Raw genomic sequence first — 20,463 nt, 5'->3', positions numbered from 1 at the left:
TTTTCACTGAAAGTACCTTTAATCAAAGGGACATTAGCTACTAAAGTCATGTTTATTGATTGTTACTAAAATGACTATTTCAGCTTTACAATACATAAAAATCACCAACAACATAATTATCAAAATTCATACATATTGTAATTCCTTTGCTGTAATTTTGACATTAGAATTTCTTTTGTCTATATAGAAATAATGGCTGAAACTTCATTGCATTAAAGTAAATAATTCATGTATTGCGGAGATATATTACCTAATTTACATAAATTGAACTGGGGGTCCGCGTTTTTCTAGAAAGATAATAGTTATCATTATTGTTAAGCCTTTTATATGATTTGTATTCAGAAAACTATGCCATCTACACGAAATCGAATATTTTCATTGACACAACTGAAGTAAATTAAATTGTTAAGATTAACAATCAGGGTTCAAACATAGATTCCTGAGATATGCCTCCATATTTCTACAGAAATATTTGAGAACACTCACTAAAATGACTTTTAAAAATTCCATATACATTAGATGGGGAATCCAACATTCCAAGCTCCATAGATTACAGCAGAATGTGTGTCCCTCACGCATTATCAATTCTCTTGCCATTCCGCTAGAGGTCGCTGTTTCGTTAATATTTAGCAAGTACAAAATAGTGATTTCTCTTTTATTAAACGTTTGGTTTTAAACTCCAAGTAGCACTAGTATACTGAAGACCTAGGCCACGTCATTTCATTATAATTTGTGAATCACTCGTATAGAGGTTTATAGCAGTGCGACGCAGATTTCCAGTAAAGGCCATTTCCTTTTGGAGTTGGACTTGTGAGTTGTCTTCTTCTCATTATTGTGGTCTTCACATAGTGTCATTCATAACGTACTAATTATCGCTAAAATTCAAGCATGTTATAGATGATACAGGACGGCGAGTGTCGTTAAATGTATTGATCTTGCCGATGCAGACGTCCACTGACCACGAAACGTCATAGATACACGGAGTTGAAACGAAAAAGTTGTCATTTGTAGACAGATTATTTGTATAATTTGTCTCTCTATGACTACTCTGCATTAAATGCAACAGCTTTGGCATCTGATTCATTGCGTTTACTGCTAATTTGCTTGGCTTGATCGCAATAGGATGTGGTTTTAAAAACTTTCATTTGCATGTGTCTGGACAGGGTCTAAGAATATTGACAAATTTAGCCAAGCACGTTTTTCTCGTGATTGAGGCTCGGCCATGGCGGGAACTCCAGGTTGATTTGGCAGATGATGATCACTATGCATTATGCAGATGCTGGTTTCCTCTGACATTCTGAATACCTCTGGCTTTGTCCAGTCCTGATTCAGCGGAATTCTCTCCTCTTGTCTCTGAAGTGATCGTGAGTCATGCAGGGGACCTTGTAAACGTAGTTTGACTCCGTTGTTTTTCAGTCTTACAGTTCACAGTCTTGTGAGTGATTTGAACAGCTTGGACAAATATAAAGGGACAATAACCTCTATACTTAAGCGTCCTTCAGGTCAAAAATACAAAAACTAAATATATACGATTTTATTGGATAGCGCCAGCCTTCTTCAGCCAAGCGAAACTTGCTTGCGCTATTTCTATTTCGTATATTTTCCCTCCCAACCACATGCACTGAATGGTTATTTCGTCTGTTTGCTGGCTGTGTTATAAGAGGCAGGCGGGAGAGGGCTTCTACATCGGAATTCTTTCAGATTATCTCCGACGCGCCAACCAAACAAGTCAGGCTATGGAGAGGTCACTTAGAGTTCGCGTCGACGAATGTCAACACATTCTGTAGGAGTACTCAATAGCTGGCCTCTCATGTCGGATCAATGGAATAAACGTACAAAACCCAGGCAAGTACAAAATCAATCAATATTGTACTTCTTAAAATCATTATATGCAAAATTAATACAAACGCGCATTATGTATAGATATGTTGGATGGTCAGTGGGAAAAAAAGTTGGAACATATCTATATTTTCCTTGAATTTTTATGACCTTTCATCGAGATGAAAATATAATCTCAAATCTGCTAAAGTAAATGATTTAATTTCATATCCATTTAAAGCGTACGTGAAAGGGAATTTGTGCGAATCCGGGTGTTTGATCTGTGTTAGATAATTACGAAAAGAGAGGATAAAACATTGTAAAAGGACATAGATGAAAAGCTTGTAAATGTGCTTCAAGGTTACTTTTCTGTATTGATGTAAGGATTTACTGAATTAAAAACCTTCTGAATGTTTTTCGTATATATTCTTTAAATTTCTTTACATTTGATATAATCATGCTCAAGTACAAGGACATCTCATTTTCTCTGGGTTTACGTTTACAAGTATATATCTAATTCAATTTTTGTAAAATACCATAAAACAAGATTGTGGTGATAGTGAAATTGGAAGGTAAATTTTAAAATAAATCAACACATACACTGTATGTACGTTAATGATATTAATGAGGTGAATCATTTGTAGTTCGATCAAATTTAGATTAAATAATACCGAATATCAAGATATTTTATTTTTCAGAAGGCGTTCATTAAATAGAATATGATTACAAGAATATGCCAAGTTTCTTTAGATTATTTTCATAGACACCTATCGGTAATTATTATGCATGTGTGGAAGTCGAATAGAGGTCACGTGACAAAATGGTGGATAGGGTCAAAGCCCTACGAAACTACTGTAGCAAGGTCCTGGCCGATTACTGCACGCTCTAATCGCCGCTGCCATTATCCTTTTGGTCAAATATGTAAATCAGCAATAGTTTGAATTAAAGGACGTCGAAGGATTAAAAGTGGATTAATTTCTTTTATTAACCAGATATTTTGCTCTGTTTGAAATATTGTTTACTGTCATCGTGAATAGATAATTAGGGGCGTTGGGAGACCGTCAACCTCGCTTTGACTGAGTAGTCTACGCTTGAAAACGTTTCATTTACCAGATTCGGGTATCAGTCAAAGTATAGGGCCTTGTCTGTTACCTTTCACGAGGCGTACAATTATCAAAATGTTCCATGGTTACGTCACTATATTGAAGAGATACAGACGGACAAATGAACTACTATATAAACCCATAACGTCCATGTCTTGGTAATCAACATTTATATTGTGTTGTATCATATATGGCAATGCTTATAACAAATTGCAAGCAAGGCAAATCATGGAAATCATACAAGGGGACAAAGGTCAGCGGAGATATCGACACGAGATACATTTTAGTTGTAGATATAGTGTTACTCGCAGTTCAGACCAGTGGAAAAGCTGCTAGGAAGTCTAAAAGTAAAATGAACGGATAAACGGAAAGTAAGACTTGGAGGATATCAAGATGGAAGTAGATTATAATATACCCTATGTAAATATACATTAACATGTAAATAAGGTCATTGGTTACCAAATACAAACCCATTAAAAGAGGATTTGAGAATACGGGCAGTTCTCCACAATGTTAAAAACAGTACCAAAGTCAGAGCCGCCATAGCGATCAGCCTCGAAACAGAAGATGTGACCGTTTCTTGACTTCGGAAATTTTTAGATTTTATCGTAGTAAGGCGAAGATGGTCTTATTTCGAATGAATCAAAAATGGCGACTCACAATAATTAGAAGAAATGTAGACAAGGGATGACAAACAATCGATGAAATATTCAAAACTACCACTGCAACATATCGTACCGTAGCTACCGCATGGAAGGAAAGAAATTATGTTAAATTGAACGATATGGAGACAGGTTCTCCGGATAAATCATGTCATTGGACCATCCAGTTTGCTAACCCAATATATTCCTTATACAGAAAATTGATAACCTAATAAGTTTATTGAAATCTAGTGATCTAGCAAAAACTATGAGATATAGTTTCGTATAATTTTAAAGAACATCAAAATATAAAATTCTGGTATATCCAGGGGTCCGTGTTAGCCCTACTCTCTATTTTGTATTGCTTGTAGGAGTTATGAGATTGATCACAGTTCGTTATCTTCACCTTTCATGTAAAACTTTAAATTCTCTCTGTTGCGATAACTAACTTAGTCTGTGATATTTTTCTCAAATAGCGGAGTCCATTAATTACATGAGGTGTAGTTTGCGGCGAAATTCTCTTTTTGTCCTCCACGTAAATAGACAGAAAAGATGGGTATTAACATGTTATGATACAGGGATCATCCCATAAGTTTTGGAAGATTCGCTCCCGCCCCCTTGTGGTTTGGGGTACCACGTTACAGTATAAGACGTAGTAATTTCTGCTCAGAGGAGTTGGGATTCAGTCATGAAAGATGATTGAACGGGTATGTTAGATTTGGTGAATTTGATAAACGACTTTTAAGTTCTAGGGAAGATAGTTGAAAGGGTGTGTTCGATATGGTGAATTTGATGGAATACTTAAGTCTTAGGGAAGATAGTTGAAAGGGTGTGTTCGATATGGTGAATTTGATGGAAGGCTTAAGTCCTAGGGAAGATAGTTGAAAGGGTGTGTTCGATATGGTGAATTTGATGGAATACTTAAATCCTAGGGAAGATAATTGAAAGGATGTGTTCGATATGGTGAATTTGATGGAGGATGGAGTCCTAAGGAAAGGGTATATTGGATTTGGAGAATTTGATGCGGGACTAAATCTTATAGAAGATCGTTGCACTATTCCCCACAGCTGATTTGATTGAATGATTTAGAAATGAGCAAGATCGATAATACGAGTGTATGATGATGAATGGATTATTTATACGTGGAAGAAATGGATTGGACCTTTAGATTGTATCAATTTGAAAATTAAAAAAAATATATAGCATGATCCATCTCCAATTGTCCTCCAATGAACAGGTCTACCATGAAATTATTAGGTATCAGAAGTCTGCAAAGTAGGGTTTTAGTTCATGGTCCACGCCATTCAACAACTTGAAATGTGTTACTAAATAAGGTATATTGCGTTCTGTCCCTGAGAAGTCCCCCTATAGATAGCTACGCGGAGAAGGTTGAGAGAAGCTATATATATGATTGGCTAACACTTGCGATCACCTGCGGTATATACATGTTTTGTATCGTAGGGTGAATTTCTCTAAAGTAGGCGGGGAATAAATTGAATATTTCATTTTTCATGTTGTAACGATGGATTAAAGGGGAATGACTGGTTTTCTATTGATTACACGAGTCCTAGTGGAAGCGAGCGAAATAAAGGGCACATAACTCGTCGCCTTTTCAAACATTTTTTTTTTCTTCAATAAAGCTCTGATTTCCAAAGATTTGTCATATTTGCGCTTCTTGTCTTAGAGATTTATGAGGGTTATCGGGGTTAGAGATGTTTTTCCCCTTGAATTGAAGATGACACGTGGATTCATGTTACTGAATAGTTTAAAGAAGCTTTTTCAATGGGTGTTTTCCTCCGAGTTACAGATCGATTTATTTGACAATTCAACAACAACATGCACGAGAAACAAGAAGTGTTTCACTCCTGCACATCACGTTTTGAAAGTTGTCGAAAATGTGTGTGGCCATTTTCGCAGTGATGAAATTATTTTTAATATTTCATTTTTCGTGTGTTATAATTCATTGTGGGATTAAAACACATGGAATATAGTTTCTTATCCATGTATAATTCATGTTACAAATAGTTTATGTAGGAAAGAACTGGATTTTAAATTTAGCCAGTTCCTTTTTTTACATGGAGGTTCATACTGTTTCATAGGGAACCACCACCATATCGGTAGGTGCTAATTAAAACTACAACTTCTACGAGGCTGGCTAATCGTTTATACAGTGTAGTAAGTATGTATATCATTTACAGATTACGAAACAAGATATAGGTATCGGTAATGATAACGGAAGCTCGCGTATATAAGCTTACTGTGAGCGATAATTGACACCTGCATGATGTCCTGTGTTTTATAACAAGCTTTTTAAGTCAGTGAGGAAAAATGAAACTTATCCTAAACTGTGTCAGGCTTTCACAATATTATATAGAAGAATGAAGAATAAATTGATTTCATGTTCATTGCAATATAATTAATTACCAATTACAATACCTTTGTCAATGTTTTAAAATACCAATGTCATTGCTTTTCAAAATACCATTGTCATTACCTCAAGATACTATTGTCATTACCTCAAAATACCATTGTCATAACTTAAAAGTACCATTGTTATTACTTTAAAATACCATTGACATTACTTCAAAATATCATTATTACTTTAAAATACTATTGCCATTACGTCAAAATACCATTGTCATTACGTCAAAATACCATTGTTATTACTTAAAAACACCATTGTTATTTCTTCAAAATATCATTGTCATTATTTCAAAATACCATTGTCATCACAAGCGGATTTTAGGGGTAGGGTGGGCAGAAGGCACGCCCCTTTTATCTTTCCTTAATCTTGCAGTATTAAATCTCACGAAATCCTTTGGCTTCTGAGTATGTTCCATTTTCCAATAATTTGATGAAATCTTTTTTTCCTTGTTTTTGCTTGTCAAGAAACACAAGACACCCGTCCTTTTTCTAAAATCCTGGATCCACCACTGGTTATAATTGTCTTTACTTCAAACTAACATTGCCATTACATCAAAATTCCTTTGTCATTATTCAAAAATACTTATAATTATCATTCATGTTAATGAAAAAAAATGTCATTAGCATTGTACAAATATGAATTTACTTATAGAAATAGCATTCATTTTTACTGTAACAAATATTGTGAATGCTGCATACGGGTCCATTTCCATTGCAATCATTTTCTTCTCCTTCATTGTTGATCAATAATTTTGAAAACATCTATTCGTGAAAATCTTATGTGATTTATTAGAGACAAGAGAATGGTGTTATGTTTTATTGTAATATTATTTTTATCGTGAAATGAAGCTGAGCTCAATACAGAGGCTTCAGGTTTTTCATTTTAGTTCAGATGTTGCATTCGTTACCATTCTGGTGTTGATTCACTTCAGAATGAAATATTTCTGAGACTATAACGATCTATTTGAATACTGGATAGAACTGGAAAGATTTTTGAGAATATAATGATATATTTGAATAATAAATAGAACTGGAAAGACTTCCGGGACTATAACGATCTATTTGAATACTGGATAGAACTGGAAAGTATTACGATATTTGAATACTGGATAGAACTGGAAAGATTTCTAAGATTTAAAGATTTCCGAGACTCTAATGATCCATTTGAATACTGGATAGAACTGGAAAGATTTCTAAGACTTAACAATGTATTTGAATACTGGATAGAACTGGATAACATTCCTTTGTTTAAAATTAATTGAAAGCACTCACCTGGGTATAGTTACCTGACAGAGATGATTAATCTCTATTTTAATCAAAGAATTTTAATATATTAAGGCATATTCAAGTCAATCGATACTTCTGGTATTTGAAACGTGACTGATGTTGATGAAAACGGTTGTATATTTAGACAAACATAAAAAACAACAACTCACATTTGTATAAATAACGCACATTTGTATAAATAACGCACATCTGTATAAATAACGCACATTTGTATAAATAACACATTTGTATAACAACACACATCTGTATAAACAACACACATCTGTATAACAACACACATTTGTATAAATAACACACATTTGTATAAATAACACATCTGTATAAATAACACATTTGTATAAACAACACACATCTGTATAAATAACACGCATTTGTATAAACAACACACATCTGTATAACAACACACATTTGTATTAACAACACACATCTGTATAAACAACACACAAAAGTAAACTGAAATAACATTTCCAAGTGATGTATTACACACATTGCGATATATATTTATAGTATTATGATATACCATTCAATAACATATCACCCGCAGTATTTAACAAAATTATGACTGTAATGGATTGCTATTCCACCTGCCCTGTTGTCACGAGACAGTATCGTGATTTCTCTGGGGACTTTTGTTCCAGAGCATATATACTTATGTTAATTTGTAACTCAAAGGCTTGGACAAAATGTTTAGACATGTTAGAATCATATTAATGAAGGTCATCATTTTGCATACAATATCCGCCCGGTAACCTTATAACATGAAAAGCGCGTAAGCCATGGAAATAATATTTGCTATGTGAACCTAAGTTTGTTTTTTCATTCAGTTTGTTCACATCACCATTTATCAAATGTTTAAACACACAGTGGTTAGTCGTCATTCAGTACTTTTTCTAGAAATAGAATATCAGACATATGATGTATATCAATGTAAATATGGACCTTTGACAACAAAAATTGACAGGAGCCCATTAACCATTTTGTGTGATCTAAGAAAGACAACTCTGCATCAGTGTCTAGTATATGGGCAGTTTGAAAATTCAAATAACAGTGTCATCTTTTCAATGTTTTTATTCTTCTTTCAGGTACGAGGTGCATGATCTGATGGATGGACGGAGAGAAAAACTGCTGGTCAGCTGAAGTGATAGACGGACTACCTGATAGATGAAGAAGTTTGAGATTTGTTTTCTGAAGGACTCCATGCCTGCAAGATGGTGAATAATAGTAGCTGCACACACAGGAGTTCAAGGTAGGTCAATATTATTTTGTTATTGTCAATATTATTTTGTTATACATGTATTGTCAATATTATTTTGTTATTGTCAATATTATTTTGTTATTGTCAATAAAGGCTGTCCAGCGGCCCTAAAATTCGTAAAAAAAAAAATCCTAATTAATTTTTAGTTTTTGTTAAAATTCCTTTTAAAATGTTAAATTCAAGGGGAAATCATGAAAAAGCCCTAATTTTCCTTGTCAATTCCTATTTTTTAAAAATATATTTCTATTCTAGCAATTCTGAAAATGCATTCAAAGTAAATTTGACCAGTGATTCCATGTGTCAAGCTGTTTATTGCTTGTGACTTTGTGACAAAGATGTGACTAGTAAGGTTATAGCCTATAACAGCTGGAAGACGTCCTTCCTGCACGGAGAGTATTATTGTGAGTTTCTTTGTTGTCAAAATTGCGAAAGTAAGACCATTTGAATGTCTAAAACTGCTTTAATTTAGTTATGAAATTCCTTATTTTAGCCTTAAAATTAGCCCTTAGTTTTTGTCAGAGAGTGCTGGACAGCCTGACAATATTATTTTCAGTATTACATGTATAATGCGCCTTCAAAAATTTATAAATTTGTGTGATGACGACTGTTTGCAACTTTTTGATGGTATATTTCACAAATCAATCAGATATTCCAAGAATTGGTAATATACGTCACACATTAGATACTAGTATACTTAAATTTAAGTTGTCAAGGAAGGACAGATGTAGAGTGTAACATTGCTGTTTCCATATTGTTAAAAATTTGCGTGAACACTATGAGTCCTGACTTCCGTTTCGTAGACTCCTCTTCACTCGAAGGCTGAAACCATTGACAAAATGACATGTAAGTCTCTATCAGGGGAAGGGAGGTACTTGTCATTGACATATTAGTACATGTACATGTATGTGCCCTGTTTGTTATATAGTTGTATGTAACATTAGTACATTAACATGCCGTGTTACAGTGGTATGCAATTCATTTTGTTACCAAGCAGGACTGAGCATGCGCTGTTCTGATCTTAGTGAAATTATGTTTCTATGTCAACCGGCGCTGTTCTGATCTTGGTGAAATTTTGTTTCTATGTCAACCGGCGCTGTTCTGATCACTCAGATCACGTGGCCAGAATGAGGCGTGATAAATGTCTTTGGGCAAACATTTTGAATTCACAACATTACAAATGTACACACATACATATATAATGTTCTTTCATATTTCATTGGCGAGTAATGACACATACGTTGCTAGAAAGGTTTATATAAATAAAACAATTTAATCTGTTCAATAATAAATATTCAACGGCTTCTGACGTTTTGATCCACATTCCCTTTGATCCACCACCGTATCAAACGGAGTGTGGGACTAAACGTTCGAGTGAACTTTTCGTGCAGTTTAGTGTCCTTTGCCAAGACATATTGGTTTCATTCGGTACAGCACAAGAAATGCACATATTTTTTTTTTGTAATTCAATTCTAACAAAATAAATCGTCTGGAAACCAGATTGGCAAGTGAACTTAAATTTAACCTTTCAAGAAAACAAATTACAGCCATAGGTTGAGTTCACCCCTAATGGCCACGTATTGTAGCTGAGGGAAGATATTATCGTATGGAGAAAACCAAACTGAAAAAAAACCCCAGACGAACAAGACAAGTAAACCCGGATAAGTATAGACGGAGAGCGGCAAGCTTCATTATCCACAGGCCCGGAAATGTGCCACATTCTTCACAGAATTATCGATAAAATCAGCTCCGCTATCATTCATCATTCTTATCACATCTAGTAAGAGACCAGATATAACATAAATACAATTTTCAGAATACATTTATCAAACATACCTAATTTATTTGTGTAAGAAGACTTTGAATCCTATGTCAAATTTCATGTAAAATATAGCAATAAAATATGATATTTGTCATTATTTTCCATGTTATTAGACATTCAATATTAGAAAACATTGCAAAAAATAGCCCACTTTCAGAAAATAAGTTGATAATGGACATGCATGTACCAAAGCGTGGTGTGCGCACGTGGGTACGCATGTACTCGCCTGTGGACCTGCATAACCGCCTCTTCTTTCCGCAGTGAAGGTATTCTGCTTTGTAGCACTTCCATAACAGTGTCAACTCTGGCTCTGAAAACACTATGTTGTCCAGTGTAAACTAGTCACTGTTCTGTAAGAGTATCGAGAAGTTCGGAACTTCCAAAATATGCAAATTATGAAGAGCCATTCTGTACCTCAGCAGGCATGCTATCGAAGGTTTCCTAGGAATTGTCCTAAGACATTACTTAGATATGTCTTAGGATGATTTTTAGGATGGTCCTAAGGCATATCTTAAGATGGACATAGAAGTTCTCTTAGGACTATCCTAACTAGGGTAGACTTAACGATTGTTAGGAAAATTCTTATGAATTGTAACATTACAGACCAATGGACGATAATATCAGTGACTTAAAACTTAAACTGTTTTAATGACTTGTAAAATTATATATAGATCATACAAGGTAATGTTATCAAAAGTTATTTTTATAAGTATTTTTTAATAAGACCACACACACACACACACACACACAAACATACACACGAGAGAGAGAGAGAGGCCGAGGCCAGAGGAACGGAACCCCTACTACTCCCGTCTTATAGACATTACACCACTGCAAGACTCACTTAGGACTAAGATACATTCCAAGTTTATCTTAAGATATGTCTTAGTCCTAAGATGGCTTCAATGGCATGCCTGCTGGTCGTAAGGCTTCTGACGTTCGGAACTTTCAAAATATAGAAATGAAGAGCCGTTCTGTAGACGTCTGATGTTCGGAACTTTCAAAATATAGAAATGAAGAGCCGTTCTGTAGACGTCTGATGTTCGGAACTTCCAAAATATAGAAATGAAGAGCCGTTCTGAAGACGTCTGATGTTCGGAACTTCCAAAATACACAAACGAAGGGTTACAGAACTATATAACGAGCTCTCCTTTGGACTATAGCTTGTGATAATCAATGGGACTTTCTTTAAATATCACCATTATCTTCATGTGCTCTTTGCAAAACCTTCAGTCATGAACACCTGTCTAAAAGACTCTCACAATTTACAAAAACCCAAATGAATTTATAACAAATATGCATAATTTATGCGTATGTACATTTTCTGCATGTGAATGAGCTTTCATCGTATATGGATAGATTTGTTCATTAGTCAAACACCGGTAATGTACCTAAGAAACTATTGACAAATTCAAATGTAGCACGGGGACTGGGCCGGGTGCAGAAGTATTGTCAAAAACTGAGGTATAGTGACGAACTCGGCAAACTTTTCAAGAGGTATACATAGCGATGAGCGCGGCAAACTTTGAGGTGTAGCGATGAGCTCAGCAAACTTTGAAATTTTGTAAATGAATGGAAGCGAGCAGAGATATAATGTGGTATCCAGGTCAAATTCAAATGCATACACCTGTTTTATTTCTAAAGGGTTGAAGGAAGACGATCATTATGGGGTTGGGTCCATCTTTCCCCCTCCTCTCAGCCCTTTTGTTTCCGGTCTCTCTTTCCCTTCCTTTTCGTCTCTTTTTTGTCTCCTCTTTACCCTCCCCTTTCTCACTCCTCTTTCCCAACCTTCCGCCTTTCCCCTCCTTTCCTTTCACCACTCTGCCTACGCGCCTGTTTTACCGCCGCGCTGTGACAAGGACGGGTCATGCGAGATAACTCTAATTCCTTGAAACGCTTTTACCTGGGCATCGATTAAGAAGACAAAAATCAATAACCAGTTTTGTTCAGGGAACGAAGAAGGAATTTTTAAATTACAGGTACTTCATAGAGGTCCCATAGGGGAGATTAGAGAGAGAGAGAAAGAAAGAGAGAGCGAGAGAGAGAGAATTTTGCAAACTTTGCAGGTAATTACAGAATATCCATATATATGTGTTGTTACGAGGTTAATTAAGAAGTGAATTTACAAAAAAATATTTTATATTATGTAAACTTTTTTTTTTAAATTGTCTTGATTTAACACTTTTGAATTAAAATCCCCGATCTAATTTGAATTACCATTATTTTCTTCCTGTACTTAATTCACTTTATAGAAATTGTGTCTCTTCTTCAAAAAAGGGTATGGCATTCCTTCATTTTAAAAAGAACATTTATCCAGAGTTTTAAATATCAGGACTTGAGAACACACAGGGGAATCCTTTGTATAAATATGCAAGCTTTTGTTGGCGTTCAGAAACCGTAATATTAAAGCCAAACCAAGCGAATCTTTTCTAAACCTGATTTTAAAAAGCAGTCGCTTATTCATAGGGTATTTATAGAAGGGTATTCTTTTGTTATGGCTTCAATCATTGACCGCGCTCTTCCACCTTGTACTCGGTGTGACCTTCTTTCTTCTGCTTATAAAAACCTCATTTTAAAAATTTAAATCATATAATTGTCACTACTTTTCAAAATTTGCATCGAAAAAAGGAATTATTTTAAAAAATGGTATATGGGGAAAATGTAATAGGGGTAAAATTTCACAGTGTACCTTTCCGCGCATGCGCCCAGGTGACAATCCAAATCCATTCACCGTACATTGTTCGAATGAATTCAAAAGTTATTATGCCAGGGCTCTGAGCAGTGGAATGCGCGTCCCCGAGCCCGCACGGTCCATAAAAACCGATTAGTTGTAGGAGTTCCGGCATCCATGCTAGACCTTTCGCCATTTCCTTCTTGGTATCTTCAGTCCGTAATATTTTTTCATACACTGGATAGTACCTTTCGTAGGTTAATACAGGTAAGACGCACACCTGGACGGAACGCTAGCGGTCCCCTCCTCAAGCGCGAGCATTGACAGCTAGGTCTGTGTTATGGACGAGAGAGGAATTGGGACGTTAGAATTTATAATGGTTTTTGTTGGTTAGCGTTTTTCTATTTTTATTTGAGGCTATATGACTGTCAAAATTACAAGTTTCAGTTCGTTCACGCTTGACATACCAAAAGGAATTATTCTCTCGGTTTTGATTTTAATGACCTGTGAATAACTATCGAACTGAGTACAGTGTACGGTGTTCGTTAAAGAAGACTGCTTCGTTTTAATAGTATGTACAGCGCTATGGATTTAATCGTCAAATCCTTGTGTAAAATTTGATATTGTGACCTGCTTATAACATTTTAGGAGGCCAACGAAAGGGACCGAGTGCTTTGAAAAAGGCGGGAAACCTCTTATATTAAGTGAAGAAGCACGTGTTGACGTAACTCGGGACTTTACGTCTGCTTATACGTAAAACACTTCCAAGGATCTAAACCCAAAATAAGACTTGTAAATATCTGTGCCCCTTTCCTCGGATGGGTGTGTGTCTATTCCATGTTGAACTTGGTCATGACTAGATCCACACTCATCCGAGCGAGGGGATATGTCTGCAAAGTTTGCAACTGCCAAGAGTTCTGAGAATGTGTGTGTGTGTGTGTAAAAGTTTACTTTTGAATAAAATAAAGGATTAAGTACTTTTTTGTTCCATTAATGTCCATTGTTTGATAGCCCGTCTTACAAGCTGGACAGTTGGAATTGGTTGGTTATTTATCTTGCAACAATGACTTTCAATTGGCAATTTATTTTTAACAATGTAGGATTTTCCCCACGGTAGTGGGTTATATAAGAATTGCACAACCCCCTACGGGCCCCCTCTATTGTAGAGTGGATAGCCATTGATTTTCTATGTGTAAATACCTTAGATAAATATCTCAATCCAAATACTTTCGCCGCGAAGTAAACCCTCATGTTTTATGGTCACTAACTGTATTTTATTATAAGCTCCGGCTCGTGTGTCTGTTGAAATCCCCGTTTGGAGTCTCTGTTTAACTATTAAATACTTGGATAGATTTCTTTACCGTCCCATGATAATTTAAGAAGATGGATATGTGTCATTTCACATGTACATTCATGGTAATTCATAATAACATGGCTTTTACAGTTGTGTAATTCTGTCGTGCCAATTTTATTTTTTGTTCTTACTTCTTCAGAAATGAAAATCGATAAAGCACTTGATTCAAAACGCGTGTTTAAGAAATATTTAAAAAAAGAATAAGATTGTCTCTGGAGCGAATTTACAATCGATATATGAAAATATTTGTTTACTGAATCGGAAAAAAAATATTTCAATTATCAAGGTATCGGCGGAGAAGTGCCCCCGTGTTTAAAGTCTCCCACAGGAGGCCCCATTAAAACGTAAAGGGAGCTGTTTTGATCGCTGTTGACCAAGTAAATGCAATGACTTCACGGATGATAAAATTTGAAAAGAATGCAATGAAATTCAATATAAAAGCCTAGAGAAAATATATTCCAGAATTGACGGGGATACTAAATCGGAACAAAAGCTGTCGGTGTACGACACCTCAATAGAGGGAAAACTACATTTCAAATCGCAGAAGTGCGGTGTAATTGAAAATACTAATTAACAGTATTTTTATAATCTTAAAATTGGATGCTTCCTGAAAATGAAAAAAAAAAATCGACAGAAATGTCCTTATAGGGTTCACAACTGGGGAGGGGGGGGGGAATAACTCCCAAGGATTTTAAAATATTTTACCCAGCGCTTCATGGGTCTCTTGTGTTCGCAGTACCCATGCATATTATGAAGTTTTATAAATATGGGATCTTTTTCGCTGTTTCATTTTTTTTTTCCAAAATGCACAAGAATGTCTGAACAGCGTTTCAGAAGCCTTTTAAAGTAGTTTTTCCCCATCGATGTACTAGGATTACCATCACGGTCGGTGATCACGAACAATACTTACCCCAAGATATCATCCGCTTTCTGCATGCAACGACGACCAGGGAGTGGAGATACGAGACGGGAAAAGAGTGTTTTATTTCACCGTGGAACCAAAAGGCGCTTGTCTGGCCTGCATGACGCGCCCTAAATGTGCATTCAATCAGCGCCAAAACGACTCTAGGTTTTTGGTGCGACCTTGAACGGACATTGGGCCAATGTATTGTCCATTTTAGTTGATTTAGACAGTAGGGGTATATCGATCGAAAAGTGTAGAGGTTCAAGTATTGCATTATTTACACAAAACTTAGACACTGTGAGGTTGTGAAGCTTATATTTGCATGGAAAGACTTTTAAGATAATTTTTTGGAGACAAATTTCAACAAACATTGAACGTAAAAGGTGTACAATATTTGATCTGAGAGATATATATAACGTGGATTTTTTTGGTGACAAAAATGCAACTGTTTCATGGGTTATTCACTTGAATGCTTTAAGTACCCCAACGCTTTACAGCTTATTCAATGGGTTTTATGTGTTCACATTACCGAGAATTTGAAAGCGAACAGGAATACAGACGGGTGGAATTTTTTAAAGGTTTCGGGTAGGGAATTTTTTCTCTCCCACCAATAAAAGAAAACTCGAAAGAGGCCAAAGTTCGAAGAACCGCAATCTTCCTGAAAAGCTTCAGGATGTCACCCGAGAAGATTTTCTCCTCTGTGTACACACAATTTTCGAGGTGTAGTAGAAGTCTCCAGATCTTGCAATTAGCAGCCATTTTAGATTTATCCTTTAGGTGCCCTCCACTCGAGGTGTATATTCAAAATCAATGGGTTGTGTCGAACTACCGGGTTGGGGCCTGTAATGACGCTAATTATGCAGCCGCTTGCTAGAAGAAAATGCAGATTTTTTTTTGGGTTTGCCTGGAGATTGTAAGGAGATAGAGTTCAACTATACACATTCGTTAAATAGCATATGTTGGATCAAATAAGCCACGTCGGCTTATCTGCATAACCGAGAAGCTGGAGAAATTTAATGAATATATTATATGTATACATATTATGTCTTCAGAACTTATGAAGCCAAACATTCGTTAATAATTAAAGCCGTGTCATACAAATTGAGCTTTATTATTATAATCCGCATATCGAGAACTTTTCCTTATTTCTGCTTTATGTCCCCAAGTTGGATCTTTATACATTCCTATTGTAAGATTGGATGGTGTGAATAGCGGAAGGCTAGTGGTATAGGGCGCTCGCTTCGCAGTCGGGTGACCAGAGTTCGGTTCTCGATTCGGGCACCGCGTCCAACCCAAGCCGTTTACAGTAAGAAGTGACTCTTCCTTTGCCAAGAGCCCATGGTTAATAGTGAAAATCGCTTGTCTTTCTTTAAAAGCGGAGGCCCCTTGTCACGGTAGGCGTGGCACGTTAAAGAATCCTCGCTGTTACGACAAACATTGCGTAAATATACAAAAGGTTATGATGGAAACCTTCCAAAAAACTTCTCATATATTTACATGAAATTGATATATTTCGTGTATTTACGATTTATTTTCATAATGAAGAAGAAAAACCCGCACACAACAAAAATGTTGTGATATAAATCGTTGTTATACAGATGTTTCCCACACTTGAATCCTCAAATCACACTGCGAGAAATATCAATTTACACATGAATCGTCACATCAATGGAGATCAGTTAAACTATATGAAATCAACCCCGCTTATAAAATAGAAACATGGATGTACGAAGTTTCATTTTCCCCTCTCTTAAAGATGCTCATAAATCAGGTGCATGTTTAGCGACATGTACATTTCATATTGGAACAAAATATGCCCCGACCTGTAATTCTAGCAAAGCTGAAATGCATGGTAAACACAAAGGACCCAGTATATATATGACACCGCATTGATCGAACGGAAACAGACACATGATGAAATCTGCCTACATAATGCGAAGAATCTCCAATGCATTCCTTAATCTACATCTTCCGTACTTGCATCCCTGCCGGGCGGAGTTTGAACGCGATAGTTCAGTTACTTCTTTATGATAACAATCAATCTAGACTTATCCGTCATTGCAAAGGCACACTGATACACCGGAAAGCAATCAAACAAACCACAGGCAATTGTATGCTTATTCACTGCAATGTTGAAATTTACTAATGATGGTGTCCACGTGAACCACGGTCACGGGATGATGGAAATAGGTCATTGTTGAATACCACAGGCTTATAAGGAATGAATGAGTGCAAAATGGTCAGGCAGATAATGGGGATAGGGAAAAGTGGGCCACGATAAGGTCCTGAAGTCCTTGACCCAAGAAATGATCCTGTTCCAAGGTCATCATCTGGTATTTGTTGCGGTCGTATGCTTTCCGGTAACAAGAAGAGACCTATCGACGCATACGTTTTGTTCAGGTTATGCAGATTTGCTAACAAAATCGATAAATATTTTATCCCTACAATAAGGTATTTGTAATAGATTTCAAAAGTTCAAATTTCTGTAAAATATGTCGTTTTTTCTGCAGGAGAAGAGAACGTGCCTTAGCGACACAGCAGGTCAGCAGAAGTCCGTGTATCCACACCGAGACTCGGGAAAATAGTTGATAAGCAGTCCATAATGAATAGCCCAGCCAAAGAAAACTGACCATCGTTTCCTTATTGTTTGATTGTCATTGACTAAAGCCAATAAACACGATTTAAGTGACAAGGGTCGGAATTGGAGTTATGATAATGCTCTCTGAATATCTGTAGAACTCGAACAATATTTTCATTAAAACTTGCAGACGATGAAAGGAAGAGGAAATCATTACATCACTGGGAGGAAGATACACTTCGGATGTTACGCGGATGATGTATACTCGGTCTGATGACGCTTAACTCCATCACCGGGTAAACATTCATCCGCTTAATGTCCGGTCATTCATCAATGGAAGCCATGACGTCATAGAAAGATCAAGACTGAGGGCGATGGGAAAAGTACAGAAAGACTTTTGGGATTGCATTAACAGGATCCGTTTTCATATCAGAGACGTGTCTTGTTGGTTTGGTCCCAATTCTGAGTCAACGAATGATTGTATGGAGTACTTCTTATGAGTCCACAGATGCTTGTTTGTATAGAATACTCTTAAAAATCTACGTATGCATACTTGTCTGTATGGAGTAGTTATAAATCTACGTACGCTTGTCTGTATGGAGTAGTTATAAATCTACATATGCTTGTCTGTATGGAGTAGTTATAAATCTACGTACGCTTGTCTGTATGGAGTAGTTATAAATCTACGTACGCTTGTTTGTATGGAGTAGTTATAAATCTACATATGCTTGTCTGTATGGAGTACTCTTAAAATCTACATATGCTTGTCTGTATTGAGTACTTATAAATCTACATATGCTTGTCTGTATGGAGTACTTATAAATCTACGTACGCTTGTCTGTATGGAGTAGTTATAAATCTACGTATGCTTGTCTGTATGGAGTACTTATAAATCTACGTACGCTTGTCTGTATTGAGTACTTATAAATCTATGTATGCTTGTCTGTATGGAGTACTTATAAATCTACGTATGCTTGTCTGTATGGAGTACTTATAAATCTACATATGCTTGTCTGTATGGAGTAGTTATAAATCTACGTATGCTTGTCTATATGGAGTACTTATAAATGTACGTACGCTTGTCTGTATGGAGTACTTATAAATCTACGGATGCTTGTCTGTATGGAGTACTTATAAATGTACGTATGCTATTCTGTATGGAGTACTTATAAATCTACGTACGCTTGTCTGTATGGAGTACTTATAAATCTACGGATGCTTGTCTGTATGGAGTACTTATAAATCTACGGATGCTTGTCTGTATGGAGTACTTATAAATCTACGTACGGTTGTCTGTATGGAGTACTTATAAATCTACGGATGCTTGTCTGTATGGAGTACTTATAAATCTACGGATGCTTGTCTGTATGGAGTACTTAAAAATCTACGGATGCTTGTCTGTATGGAGTACTTATAAATGTAAGTATGCTTGTCTGTATGGAATACTTATAAATCTACATATGCTTGTCTGTATGGAGTACTTATAAATGTACGTATGCTTGTCTGTATGGAGTACTTATAAATCTACATATGCTTGTCTGTATGGAATACTTATAAATCTACATATGCTTGTCTGTATGGAGTACTTATAAATCTACATATGCTTGTCTGTATGGAATACTTATAAATCTACATATGCTTGTCTGTATTGAGTACTTATAAATCTACATATGCTTGTCTGTATGGAGTACTTATAAATCTACGGATGCTTGTCTGTATGGAGTACTTACAAATATACGTATGCTTGTCTGTATGGAATACTTATAAATCTACGTACGCTTGTCTGTATGGAGTACTTATAAATCTACGTATGCTTGTCTGTATGGAGTAGTTATAAATCTACATATGCTTGTCTGTATGGAGTACTTATAAATCTACGTACGCTTGTCTGTATTGAGTACTTATAAATCTATGTATGCTTGTCTGTATGGAGTACTTATAAATCTACATATGCTTGTCTGTATGGAGTACTTATAAATCTACGTATGCTTGTCTGTATGGAGTACTTATAAATCTACATATGCTTGTCTGTATGGAGTAGTTATAAATCTGCGTATGCTTGTCTATATGGAGTACTTATAAATGTACGTACGCTTGTCTGTATGGAGTACTTATAAATCTACGGATGCTTGTCTGTATGGAGTACTTATAAATGTACGTATGCTAGTCTGTATGGAGTACTTATAAATCTACGTACGCTTGTCTGTATGGAGTACTTATAAATCTACGGATGCTTGTCTGTATGGAGTACTTATAAATCTACGGATGCTTGTCTGTATGGAGTACTTATAAATCTACGGATGCTTGTCTGTATGGAGTACTTATAAATCTACGTACGCTTGTCTGTATTGAGTACTTATAAATCTACGGATGCTTGTCTGTATGGAGTACTATTAGGGATTCCTGTGCGCCTTTATTTTTGTACAAAGGATGCAACAGTAATACTAGCAAAAAAGTACATCTGATAGGTTTCTGGAATACCTCGTTTCTGTTGCGTTTTTTTGCGCGGTTCCAGGATTTTTCTGAGGGGTTTTAACCTCAAGGATCCAATTTTAAAGTGGTGCCCTCACCAACCAAACTGTATGTACGTTTACTTGTCAAATACCAAG

The 20,463-nt window shown here is 36.0% G+C and overlaps 1 long non-coding RNA gene across 2 annotated transcripts; it reads left to right on the top strand.

Moving 5' to 3' along the window:
* Nucleotides 1–8,134: 8,134 nt before the first annotated feature.
* Nucleotides 8,135–18,085, top strand: LOC130047114 (uncharacterized). 2 transcript variants are annotated; one of them, XR_008796159.1, is made up of 2 exons: nt 8,135–8,519; nt 17,787–18,085. It is a non-coding gene; the product is annotated as an uncharacterized LOC130047114 (long non-coding RNA). The 2 variants fall into 2 exon arrangements; XR_008796160.1 differs by lacking the exon at nt 8,135–8,519 and adding an exon at nt 13,108–13,285.
* Nucleotides 18,086–20,463: the final 2,378 nt, after the last annotated feature.

This window comes from Ostrea edulis, chromosome 6 (assembly GCF_947568905.1).
Source record: "Ostrea edulis chromosome 6, xbOstEdul1.1, whole genome shotgun sequence".
In the NCBI taxonomy this organism is placed as follows: domain Eukaryota; kingdom Metazoa; phylum Mollusca; class Bivalvia; order Ostreida; family Ostreidae; genus Ostrea; species Ostrea edulis.
This window is presented reverse-complemented; position numbering and strand designations above follow the sequence as displayed.